The sequence below is a fragment of the Pleurodeles waltl genome, chromosome 4_2, assembly GCF_031143425.1.
Source record: "Pleurodeles waltl isolate 20211129_DDA chromosome 4_2, aPleWal1.hap1.20221129, whole genome shotgun sequence".
NCBI lineage: Eukaryota > Metazoa > Chordata > Amphibia > Caudata > Salamandridae > Pleurodeles > Pleurodeles waltl.
In genome coordinates this window covers 1,018,302,456-1,018,312,774 of record NC_090443.1, presented here as the reverse complement: position 1 = coordinate 1,018,312,774, position 10,319 = coordinate 1,018,302,456, and the positions used below count along the sequence as shown (strand labels likewise).

At 43.4% G+C, this 10,319-nt stretch overlaps 3 non-coding genes across 3 annotated transcripts; all 3 read left to right on the top strand.

Moving 5' to 3' along the window:
• The first annotated feature begins 6,795 nt into the window (after positions 1-6,795).
• TRNAK-UUU (transfer RNA lysine (anticodon UUU)) lies at positions 6,796-6,868 on the top strand. The gene has a single exon. It is a non-coding gene; the product is annotated as a tRNA-Lys (tRNA).
• Positions 6,869-8,521: 1,653 nt separating this feature from the next.
• TRNAT-AGU (transfer RNA threonine (anticodon AGU)) lies at positions 8,522-8,595 on the top strand. The gene has a single exon. It is a non-coding gene; the product is annotated as a tRNA-Thr (tRNA).
• An 836-nt stretch (positions 8,596-9,431) lies between these two features.
• On the top strand, positions 9,432-9,503 carry TRNAD-GUC (transfer RNA aspartic acid (anticodon GUC)). Its single transcript has one exon. It is a non-coding gene; the product is annotated as a tRNA-Asp (tRNA).
• Positions 9,504-10,319: the final 816 nt, after the last annotated feature.

The window sequence follows — 10,319 nt, the reverse complement described above, 5'->3', positions numbered from 1 at the left end:
AATAGCATGAGTAGACCAAGTTTCTTGAAAGCAGCTGATGTCTTGTTTTTTAATAAATTCAACCCAGTCTTTATCTTCCATTTTGTTTTTTAAACCTGCTATGTTCCAGCTTAGAATTTTTAATATGGGACTGATTTTATTTTTTATGTTCAAGCTATCCATTTTTTGCTACGAGCTTCTAAAAGATTGCTCTTGGCAATTCTGTAACTGTGGGGGATTACCCCTACTGTTTCTAGGGGAATTAGCAAACAGGCAAAACCTCATATTACTCAAGTTTATTCGTTCAGGGAGTTGTTGTTTGGAGCTGATTGCTCCCTGAAGTATCGAGCCAAAATTGCCTTTTGCCTCTTGCCTGCGCATCATGTTTCGGTTTGAAGCTTTCTCAAAAAGTATTGTTGGATATAGTTCTTTTTGCGGAGTAGCGATGGATATTCCCCAGGTCTTCATCGTGTTTGAACATTTTAAGATCTGTTCCGCTATCCAAGGTGAGGCCCAGACTGTTTCTGTTAATTCCCCGTTCTCTAATTCTTTTTTTGGTATGAATCTTACTGAGAGGAGATCTTTAGTTGTTACATTCTGTAAGGCTGGCAGGGAGTTGACAAGAAATAAGATGTTAGACCTGTTCAGGATGTCGTGACTTCCTCTTGAGGAGTACTCAGGCATAAACAAGATCGTGGCTTCAGGCTTTTTAGTTGTTTCAGACCGGATCTCAGTGTGCCCGCCACCTTCCTGCGACAGTCTTCCTTGGAATTGGGTGTTCTCATTTTGTCTGTCTTGAGTGGTAACTGCCCGACTAATAGATGTTCGATTTACCTGGCCTTTTTCCCTCCCCAGTTGCAGTTCTTTGTTCCTTTGTTCTTCGTCGGGTTGCTTTTTTGGAGGCCAATTGTCCCTTTTTCCTTTGATTTTATTGGTTTCCAGGTCCAGTGCTGGGCGCGATGGTGCAGGCGAATCAATGATCCACCCAGGCTGGTTACTAAGGTTATAATTTCCAGGGCTGCCCTGAGAACAGGGGTGCGGGAATTGTGGCTGTTGTATTGTCCACGCACATGTTTGTTCTTATACTTTGTTCGCTTCGTATAAACTCTGGGGTCTCTACCCTTCTATTTCCGCCTTTGCTATTATCTTGTTCTGCCCCCTCACTAATGAAGTTCGGAGGCTGCTGGCATTTTCCGTAGTGGTCTTCTACTGTGTTTAAGTAGTGTACCTGAACTAAATGTTCAGTTTTTGTAACTGGGAGGTGCTTATCGATACCAATGCTAGGTTTGGATGTTCCTGGGCTCCATTTGGGTTGTTTGTTGGCTGGAGGATCTTTTACCTCGTTTGCCTCATTTGTGCCATGATTTGTTCCAGGATCTTTTCCAGACCACCTTTCTTTGTCTAAGTCATGCCCAGATGCTTGGTGTCCCCTGGGGCCAGTGGGTATGCGGTTTATATGGGAGTGGTGAGTGCAACTTTTGTCGCACAGTAATCCGGGATTTTTATTTATAAATTTAAAAACTTTATCAGTGGGTTCCTCAAAAAACTCCGACTTAATGCTTTTATCTTTATACTGATGTTGGGCGATCTCATCACCTGTGTTCCTGATTTCACCTATTGGGCCTATCTGTTGTAACATGTTTAAGACCTTTCCTGCTGGTGCTTTTTTTTTTCCTCTAGCTTTCTTCCATGTGTTTTTCCATCTGCCTGTTCGTTGAGGCCTTTTACCCGGTGGCCTTTTTTCTACTGTGTTTGGGACTTTGATTCCAAATTCAGGACTTCCGTTTGTTCTCTCCCTCTTAGGTGTCTGATTTTTTGCATCTGGATAGTTCTCTCGTCCTGGGCCGGAGTGCCTTTCTATATTTTCTCTGTCTGTTGGCCATTCAATTAAACTAGATTCTGTTTTTCCTAGCTCGTGATTGCACCCATGTGTGCTTTTAAGGCTATGTTTGCAGTCTTCGATTATGTCTTTGATTACTTTTGGGACTTCCAATAATTTTTCCAGCAGTGGTCCACAGACTTGTCCGTCCAACTTGTCCATTTTATCGGCCACTGCTTGATGCAACAGGTTTTCCCTAATTACGCCCTCTACTAGAGCCATCCTGTAATCTATAGACTGTATTGAGGATGTAAGTTGTTTGGTCAGTTCAAGTTGATCGTCAAATTTTTGAGACTGGGCCATAATCGTTGTTGCAATTGAGCCCAGTGTTGTACATATAACTTTCATGATACTAAGAATTGGTTGATCTAATGAGAGGTCATCTCTATTTCCACTTTGCTCGTTGGTTATCTGACCTTCTGGATTCTTACCTTCCTTTCCTCTGTGGCCTTTTATTATACTACATTCCAGGAAGTTTAGATCTTCTGATGTTATGCTGTTTAGTTGAGGGTCTATATTGCCAATAACGGAGTTGTCGAGCGAGGACAGCTCCAGACTGAAGGAACTACTGTTGGATCTGCCCAGCATTAAATTAGTTTTAACAATTTGACTTCCGCAGTGAAACTGTGGCGCTGGAGTTTTATGGGTCTGTTTAGATGGCGAGTAATCTTTTACTGGACCCATTACATTTTGGAGTGCTATGAATTCTGCTTGGGCACATTGTGGAGAGAATGTTAGTGAAAAATTCCCGGAGTTCAATAGTCCCCTTTGGGGGTCAGGATAAGGCAAATTGTTGCTTTTTCTTTGCTCTCCCGAAAAGTTGCTCCACTTTGGGGGGTTATTTAACTCCACTTCACTGTCCCCTAGAGGATTACTCATTGGGCAGAATAATTGCGATAAACCAACCGGTTGCTGTTGCTGCTGAAGTAGGCGAGTGTCCTGGAGCCCGGTCACTGGTAGCTCCAGTTCGCCCCCCCCCATGTTGTAGCCACCCACTCCCCCCGGTGGCTGTGATCGGAGGCCACTGGCTTTGGGACTTTGCGTTTGCGGCTGTTCAGAGTTCAAGTTCACTTGGTTGTAATAATTAGTAATAGTGTTTATTTTTGGTCTAGTTTTCCTTCCTCCCGTGGATCCACCCGGGCCCGGGTGCGTCGGTGTATACTTAAGTCTCTTGCGCGGAGGACTTAGAAGGCCCCCCACAGTTTTGCCTACAGTTTCTCCTGCGTTCAGTAGGGCACCCCCTGTATCATCAGAGTCAGTATGGGCTGGCAAGCAAAGCGGTGTCACCGCTTCTAATGTCCCACCTGACACTTCTCCTGGGTCGGAATCAGTTTTGTTGGTGGGAGACCCGACTTGGACACCCTCTGCTGTGTCCTCACCTAGGTTTGCGGATCCCCCCTGGGATTGCTGGATGGTTCTGGGGTCCTGGTCCTGGTCCTGATCCTGATCCTGGTTCTGGTCTAACCCTAGACCTTGTGAACTCTTGAGCTCCTGCTCTGATCTTTGGAATTCCGCTAGGTGAGTGAGCGCCTTATTGGCCTCCTTAGCCTTCTTTGTTTTTCCTCTTGTCCCAACCATCCTCCGGTTACCGTTCACTGCTCACCGTTCACTGCTCACCGCTCCCCTCGACTCCTTGGTTCCTTACTGGGTTCCTTCCTTGCTCAATCTTTAGAAGAGACCACCAACAACGACGACAGATCCAAGTCCAAGGCCAAGGCCAAGGGCCAAGTAGGGCCGACTAGGGGTGGCTGTGGCTAGAGCTGTTGCTGTGGCTGGGTGAGGCTGAGTGAGGCAGGGTGAGACGACGTGGCGCGGACGTGGCGCGGTTGAGCTGGAACCGGGGCCATGCCGAGGGTAGGAACAGGAGCAGGAGAGGGGTTCAATGGCAAGGAAGGGTCCCGTATAACAGGTATACAGTGTATGAACAGGGACCTCCCCCCCCCTGGAAGGCTGCTTACCCGGTCTCTCCCGGTCGGTCCTGGTCTCACCCCGGTCTGCGCTCCCGCTCAGCGTCTTTTTCAGGAGGGGCCGCAGGAGGTCACAGGAGGTCCACAGGGGGATGGCAGGACTCCTTCTCCTTCTGACTCCCTCTGACTCCTTCTCCTTCCGGCTCCGGCTTCTGGCTCCTCCGGTGCCCAGGTCACGCCTGGTCCCGCTGTGCCGTGCCGCGCCGCGCCGCACAGGAACAACACAGCGGTGAAAAGGTGCAGGGAGGGGGGGCGCCCCTGCCGGAATGCCAACCCAGCCGAGGCGCACAGAATCCTCCGACCCCAAAAGCCGCACACTGCACCGCACACCGCAGTGAGTTCCGAGCTCTCGGGCTCCAAACTCCGTGCTCCGTGCTCCAGGCGTGAACCACCGGCAAAGTTCTCCTCAGGCCCCCCAAAAGCAGCAATGACGGTGGGGGCAGTAGCGGTAGCATTCGGCAGCGTTAGTGCTCTGTCCTCCTCCGCTGCACTCTGCGACATGAACCACCCGGCGCCGCGACGTGAACCGGAAGCAGTGTCAGAAGCAAGAATAGGACCTAATTCCCGCTGCTCACAGCCTTCGGCCGGTTCCTCAGCCAAAGCCTCGGGGGGAAATGAACAAACTCTACTACATACAGCTGATGGAGCTGATTGCTGTGTGGACAGCCTTCTACCAATATACCAGATATATCCACATTATTGCTCACTCTTTGTCTTGTTCTGGTTTTGGTCGGTTTCACTTGGGGTGCATTCATTACTACCCCTCTCTTCACCAATTATGAATGGTTTGATTCCTTTTGCACATTCTTGCATGTATGAATAAAGACTTTTCTAATGTTCACTGACTATATGTACTAGTTGCTTTTTGAAAAATCAGAAAGGATTTATGTCTGACAGAACGTGTACTGTCTCAAAACAAACTGTTACTGTTGATTCTCTGTGGGACTTTCTGCTTTATTGCAATTAAATGACTAAATGAGTTCCATGTGAACAGTTGTATTATGCTACAGTTTTATACCCAGGTTCACGTCGAGCTCTTGGTTGCTCTTGTTTTTTAGTAGACAGTCTTGTAGGGATGCATGCAATGTTTCTCTTTCCTCTTTTTCCAAGTGCATGGTCAGATCTCCTCTTTTTCCTGACACACTGGGGCCTCAGTAATTGGAAATTCAGAAGAGATGGATAAAAATTGTTTTCCTGAGTCAACTTTAGAATTAAGCAGGGCTCACACCACTACCCAGGTGAGGCTCATCCATCCATTAAGAAATGCAGTACCTTGCACAATTGATGTAGACTGTACCATATATTATGGACAAAGTTATCCCTTTGGGGTGTTAGAGTTCCAAAAAATTCCAAGATTTTTAAAGGTAGCCATGAAGTCTGTAGTCATCCCAATAGAGCCAGTAGTTGGGAAAAAGTTTTCAGAATATGTTCTGGGCAGAATAACAAGGATTTTAACCACGTTTAATACCACTCACTGTTGCTCAAACTTTAAGCCTTTAAATCTTTACTTTGTAAAATGGATAATTTGTTACTCATTTCCCAAGAAAGCCTTTGGGGAGCAAGACCAATTTCCCTGTAATGTCTGTCCCTAAATAATGAAGGAAGATGCACACATTGGCCTGGATGGAGAGACAGGACACAGTGAAATGGGCATGAAGAAGGCACCGGCCAAACAGACAACATGGCTGCCAGTTTGCATGTAGTGCATTAGGCAGTGCATATTCCCTGTGCAATACCCAATGCCTACACACGGTGACTGCTGCTGTTACAATGTTCAGCTCCTATATGCAGACCATGCTGGGAAAAAACACACTGACCATAAATTAAAGCAAATTGAATGGCATATATAACCCCGTGGGGCGTGGATTTAGGGAACTTCCTCCCACACTGATATTTTTTTTTATCTCAAAAATGCTACTTCTTCAGTATTTGACAATAAATGAATCTAAGACAGGTCTGCTACTCCCCCATCAACCAACCCCAAGTTAAAATATATGTAAATATGGGGGTTTGCATCTTTTTGTACCTGGGTGGCTGGCCGGTGTCTTTTGCCATTCACCCTCGCTCTCTGTGGCCTTTAATTTTGCGGATAGTTTTGTCTCATGAATATTCACTATTTTGTGTTTTGGGAACTGTGCAAATTTACTGAAATTCAAGAGGTCAGGAAAATGGTGGCAGTTTCGTGCTTTCCAATTATTCTGAATTTTTTAGCGCACCGTCCACTAGGTCTGTGTTTTCATTTTTGTGCAGTTTTTCCAGAGTTCTGAGTCCCTGTGACTACTTCATTTGTGGCCTCGGTATGGTCAGCTGGTCGCCGCTTTTCTATGAGATGTATTATTCCACTAGCAAAATAGAGGATTTCAGGGTGATGGAAAAACAATACGTTTTCCTTTCTATCAGCCAAATATATTTTATGAAAAATTGAAATAGGATTGACAGGCTTGGCAGAATTGTAGCTAGTGGGTTTATTACCAAGGTATATATATTAAATTAACCTTTTTCTGTCCGCCTGGCGCCTTTTTCGCATGCAACTATCTCGAAATTACTGGATAGATTGCAGTTTTGAAAATGTCTTTGGCTAACAAGTCAGGCTCGAAGAAAGTGCCCATTGCCTTGGGTCATTCTTCAGCTAAGCTTGGGGTGAATGAATATACATTGTTACTCAGAGGAACCCTAGACGAGGTGGCCTATTCTATATAATGCATTTCAATCAGAAATAACCAGAGAAAGAAACCAAACAGAAGTATGTGACAGCCCAAGAAAGGTAAAGGCATGTCTGATGAGATGAAAGAACTGGTAAAAAAAAGCATCATTGAACAATAGTTAGCTGACATCTTGCAGTATTTTTAACACATAGTATTTACATAATTGTGGTCGTTTTTAAAGTTGTTGTTAAACATCAGTTCTACGATTCCCTAGCCATGGGCTTCTCAGACATGTGTTAAAATAATGAAACACAGCATTCTTAGGGCCCGGATAGCTCAGTCGGTAGAGCATCAGACTTTTAATCTGAGGGTCCAGGGTTCAAGTCCCTGTTCGGGCGTCCAATTTTTTTTTTTTTTAGTACAAATGTATGACTATTTGTTGTTATTTCGCCACTATAAATTACATTTGCCAGATTTTTTTCCTATCTAAAAAAGTAAAAATTGGAATTTAAAACAAGCGCGCCTCTCCAAAGCTGTAATGCACTTTGTATTCACGTGCACGGGGCTTGCTTCTTGAGTTCAGAATCAAACACAGTTCAGCCGCTCACCACAAGGTGGCGCTGCAGTTCAAACGAGGAAGTCACCGAGCCACTGCTAATGACGTGTTACCTGGGCTACCGCAAAAAACATAAGGGAAGCGTGAAAAGCACAATATTATACATTTTAAGACGTAACAAATAAGAATAATGAAAGTTTCCAAATTGTTTTCGAAAAAGAGAAGTGATGTGGATGACCCTATTTAATTATGGATCGAAAAGTCACTAGGGGCGCACGTTTGCAATCTAATAATACAAGTAGGCTTCCCAGTTTTGGTGTATTTATTTTTAAAGTGCTCCATCTATATTTATCCGTGTTTATCTCTTGCTAACAGACATTGGCAGCTCCTATAGCTCGTAGATTGCTGCGACCCATTGGCTTTGCCAATGCTTGTTTTATTAACTCCCCAGTCTGTAAGATGCCAGCCTTTGGCCTGGCAGCGTTGATTGACGTGCCTGGGGCACGAGAATCGTTGTTTTTTTCCTACCAAACCCTTTATAGAGGATTCTTTATTGACATTTATCTGATTGCTTTGTTCATCACCCAGACTGTTATTTCTATTTCTAAACTAAACTCATGCACTGTGTAACTTCTTGACTTTGTCAGTGGCTTAGGCCCATGTTTGTGCTATATAAGAGTGAATGGATGAATAAATAAAACTATGCCTGCGTGCTGTGTGCAGGCTGACACTAATGCAGGGCCTGTGTGCATGGGTGCAACTAGGGTCTGTGTGTCCAGATGTGGGATTATTCATTTCCATCCTTCCCTGTATGTGTGAAGGTCACTCTCTGAGTCACCTTTCATGCCTTGAGTTGACCCATCATTTCCTGTGATGTCATCATACAAATTGTTAATTACTATTACTGTGAATTTTGAAAAAAACAGAAGATGTGATCCTGTGGGTTCCTCTGCGTAGACACTTTCCAAGAACAAACCTTTTAATTGTGTAATGTCTGTTTGTAATGTTCTATAAGTTACTTAGGTGCTACTGAAGTTACAGAAAATACGAAATGTAAAATGTCACATTTTTCCTTGCTCTACAATATAAATTGGGCCTTTCTATTTTTAAGAAAATTTTCAATTATTTATGGGTTATATATTTTTTGTTCAGTTTACATCTTTTAAGATTAACATGCTATCCGCATGAACCTGCGGGGCGCGGTCTGTAATTGGAAGTCAGAATTAAATATTAGATTGATTTACAGGAAAACTTTGGGTCTCGTAGATCTCCCCTGGAACTGACCCTTGCTTCAGTAGCTGTGCAGAAAGGCTACTTTTAAATGTAAAGTAATGCAATATTTTTAAGGGATGGGTTCCAGAAGCGGATAGTCCGCAGCCTACAGTCCAAGCCAGGCTTCTCCTTCCTAAAACTCACTTTTTAATTATGAAATAGACATACAGGCGCATGACGTGTCCATAGAGAAAAAGAGTAGAAGGACGCTGGCTTTCGGAGCGGCGCTGTGGCTTAGTTGGTTAAAGCGCCTGTCTAGTAAACAGGAGATCCTGAGTTCGACTCTCAGCAGTGCCTCAAACTTTTTTTTTTTTTAAACATTTTTCAATTTCAAAATAAGCCTTTCTTACATACATTACAAATGTACAATTATCTTTGGCATACGAAGGAACTATTACGCGTTCAAAATATGCTAAACCATGGTTTACGCATCTGGCGTGTTAGGGTAAAACTGCTTTAAGGTCTGTAAGGCTTGCTTAGATTACAGAAGCAGGCTACAGCGCGACAGATACCCGAATGCGGCCGCCATCTTGGAATCGTTGCTTTTGCACCGATTTGATCGGGGAAGAAACATCCATACTTATTTTTTGCACTCGAAATCAAATACACAGTTTACAGCCATACAACGAAGGCGACTTTTACTTTTAGTCCACATAAAACGTTTAACTATGTGTTTTGGAATTTTTTCCATAAGTTTTTTTTTCACGATTAGTCATAAAATACTAACCGAGGTTGCCTAAAAAAATAGGCAAAAATCTGTTTGTGCTGCTAGTCGTCGAACTACTTCATTTGCAATATCTACATGGTGTCAATCTCGTCGGCAGAGACACGCTTTTTTTCTCCACAAAGATGGACGCTGAATTCCAATAGAGCGTGCCCCCAGTGAGTCGCCTTTCAGCTGGCTGTGACAACGCGCATGCGCTCTCCTCAAGGAGCCTACGTTCTCTTGCGCGGTTCCAAAATAGAAGGCACAGCGCGCCGTACTTTCCATCACTTTTATTTGATGTAAAATACTCAAACAAGGGTCTGATCTCCTTGTTGGGATGCTTCACTCGGATATCAAAATAATTATATGAGCACAGATGTGACGTTGGTAGGCTTACAGAGAGATATCTCACGCACTATTTCAGAGCTCCTCGTTAGTATAGTGGTCAGTATCCCCGCCTGTCACGCGGGAGACCGGGGTTCAATTCCCCGACGGGGAGGTGATGTACTTTTAAACTTTTTTTAATTGCAAATGACTATTTTACAGTGTTTTTTAGTCTTTTTCAATTAAATGTGAAGCAACTATCACATTTATACAAATTAAGCTTGAAAGTATTCGAGTTTGTAAATGACAGTGAGGAAAAAATTGTTTTTCATTTTCATAATTGTGTACTCTTTCCAGTACAGATACGTCTCTACTTCGAGAAGTCGTTGCAGGCTTTTGCATTTTTCGAACAAATACAGGTACATTGAATAAGCACTAGATTAGAATAGGAGAAGATAAGTCTATGTATGCACACATGCTGCACATAAAGCAGAAAGGATATTAGGGCTTTATTAATAACAAACTGGAATTATTATTAAAGACTGCTATATTACTATTCACCATAAAATTGCAATGCTGTTATTACAGAAAAAACATTTTGTGATGATCTTTCAAAACGTAAAAGTCCATACTATTAGAAATAGGAAGTTGCTACTGTTGGTTAGTGTATATGCTCCACCCCAACTAACTTCACAAACAAATCTTTGAGTAATTCTATGTCAGGACCAGAGGCGAGGATTATGCATTTCATTCTTCATTTTTTATTCAACAGCAGGTTCAAAGGTTATCAGAAAAAAACACAATACTACACATCCCATGTCTCAAATGAATCCTAGTATAGTCCGATAGTCTATTTATATTAACAGCTCCCGGAGTCCTTCCTCTTTCTTCACTGCTGAGCGTCAGTTAAGTTCCCTCACTACCCTTTCATAGAGTGCTAGTTAGTAAAAACTAACTGAGCTGTGTTTCTTGCTACGATTGCTATCACTGT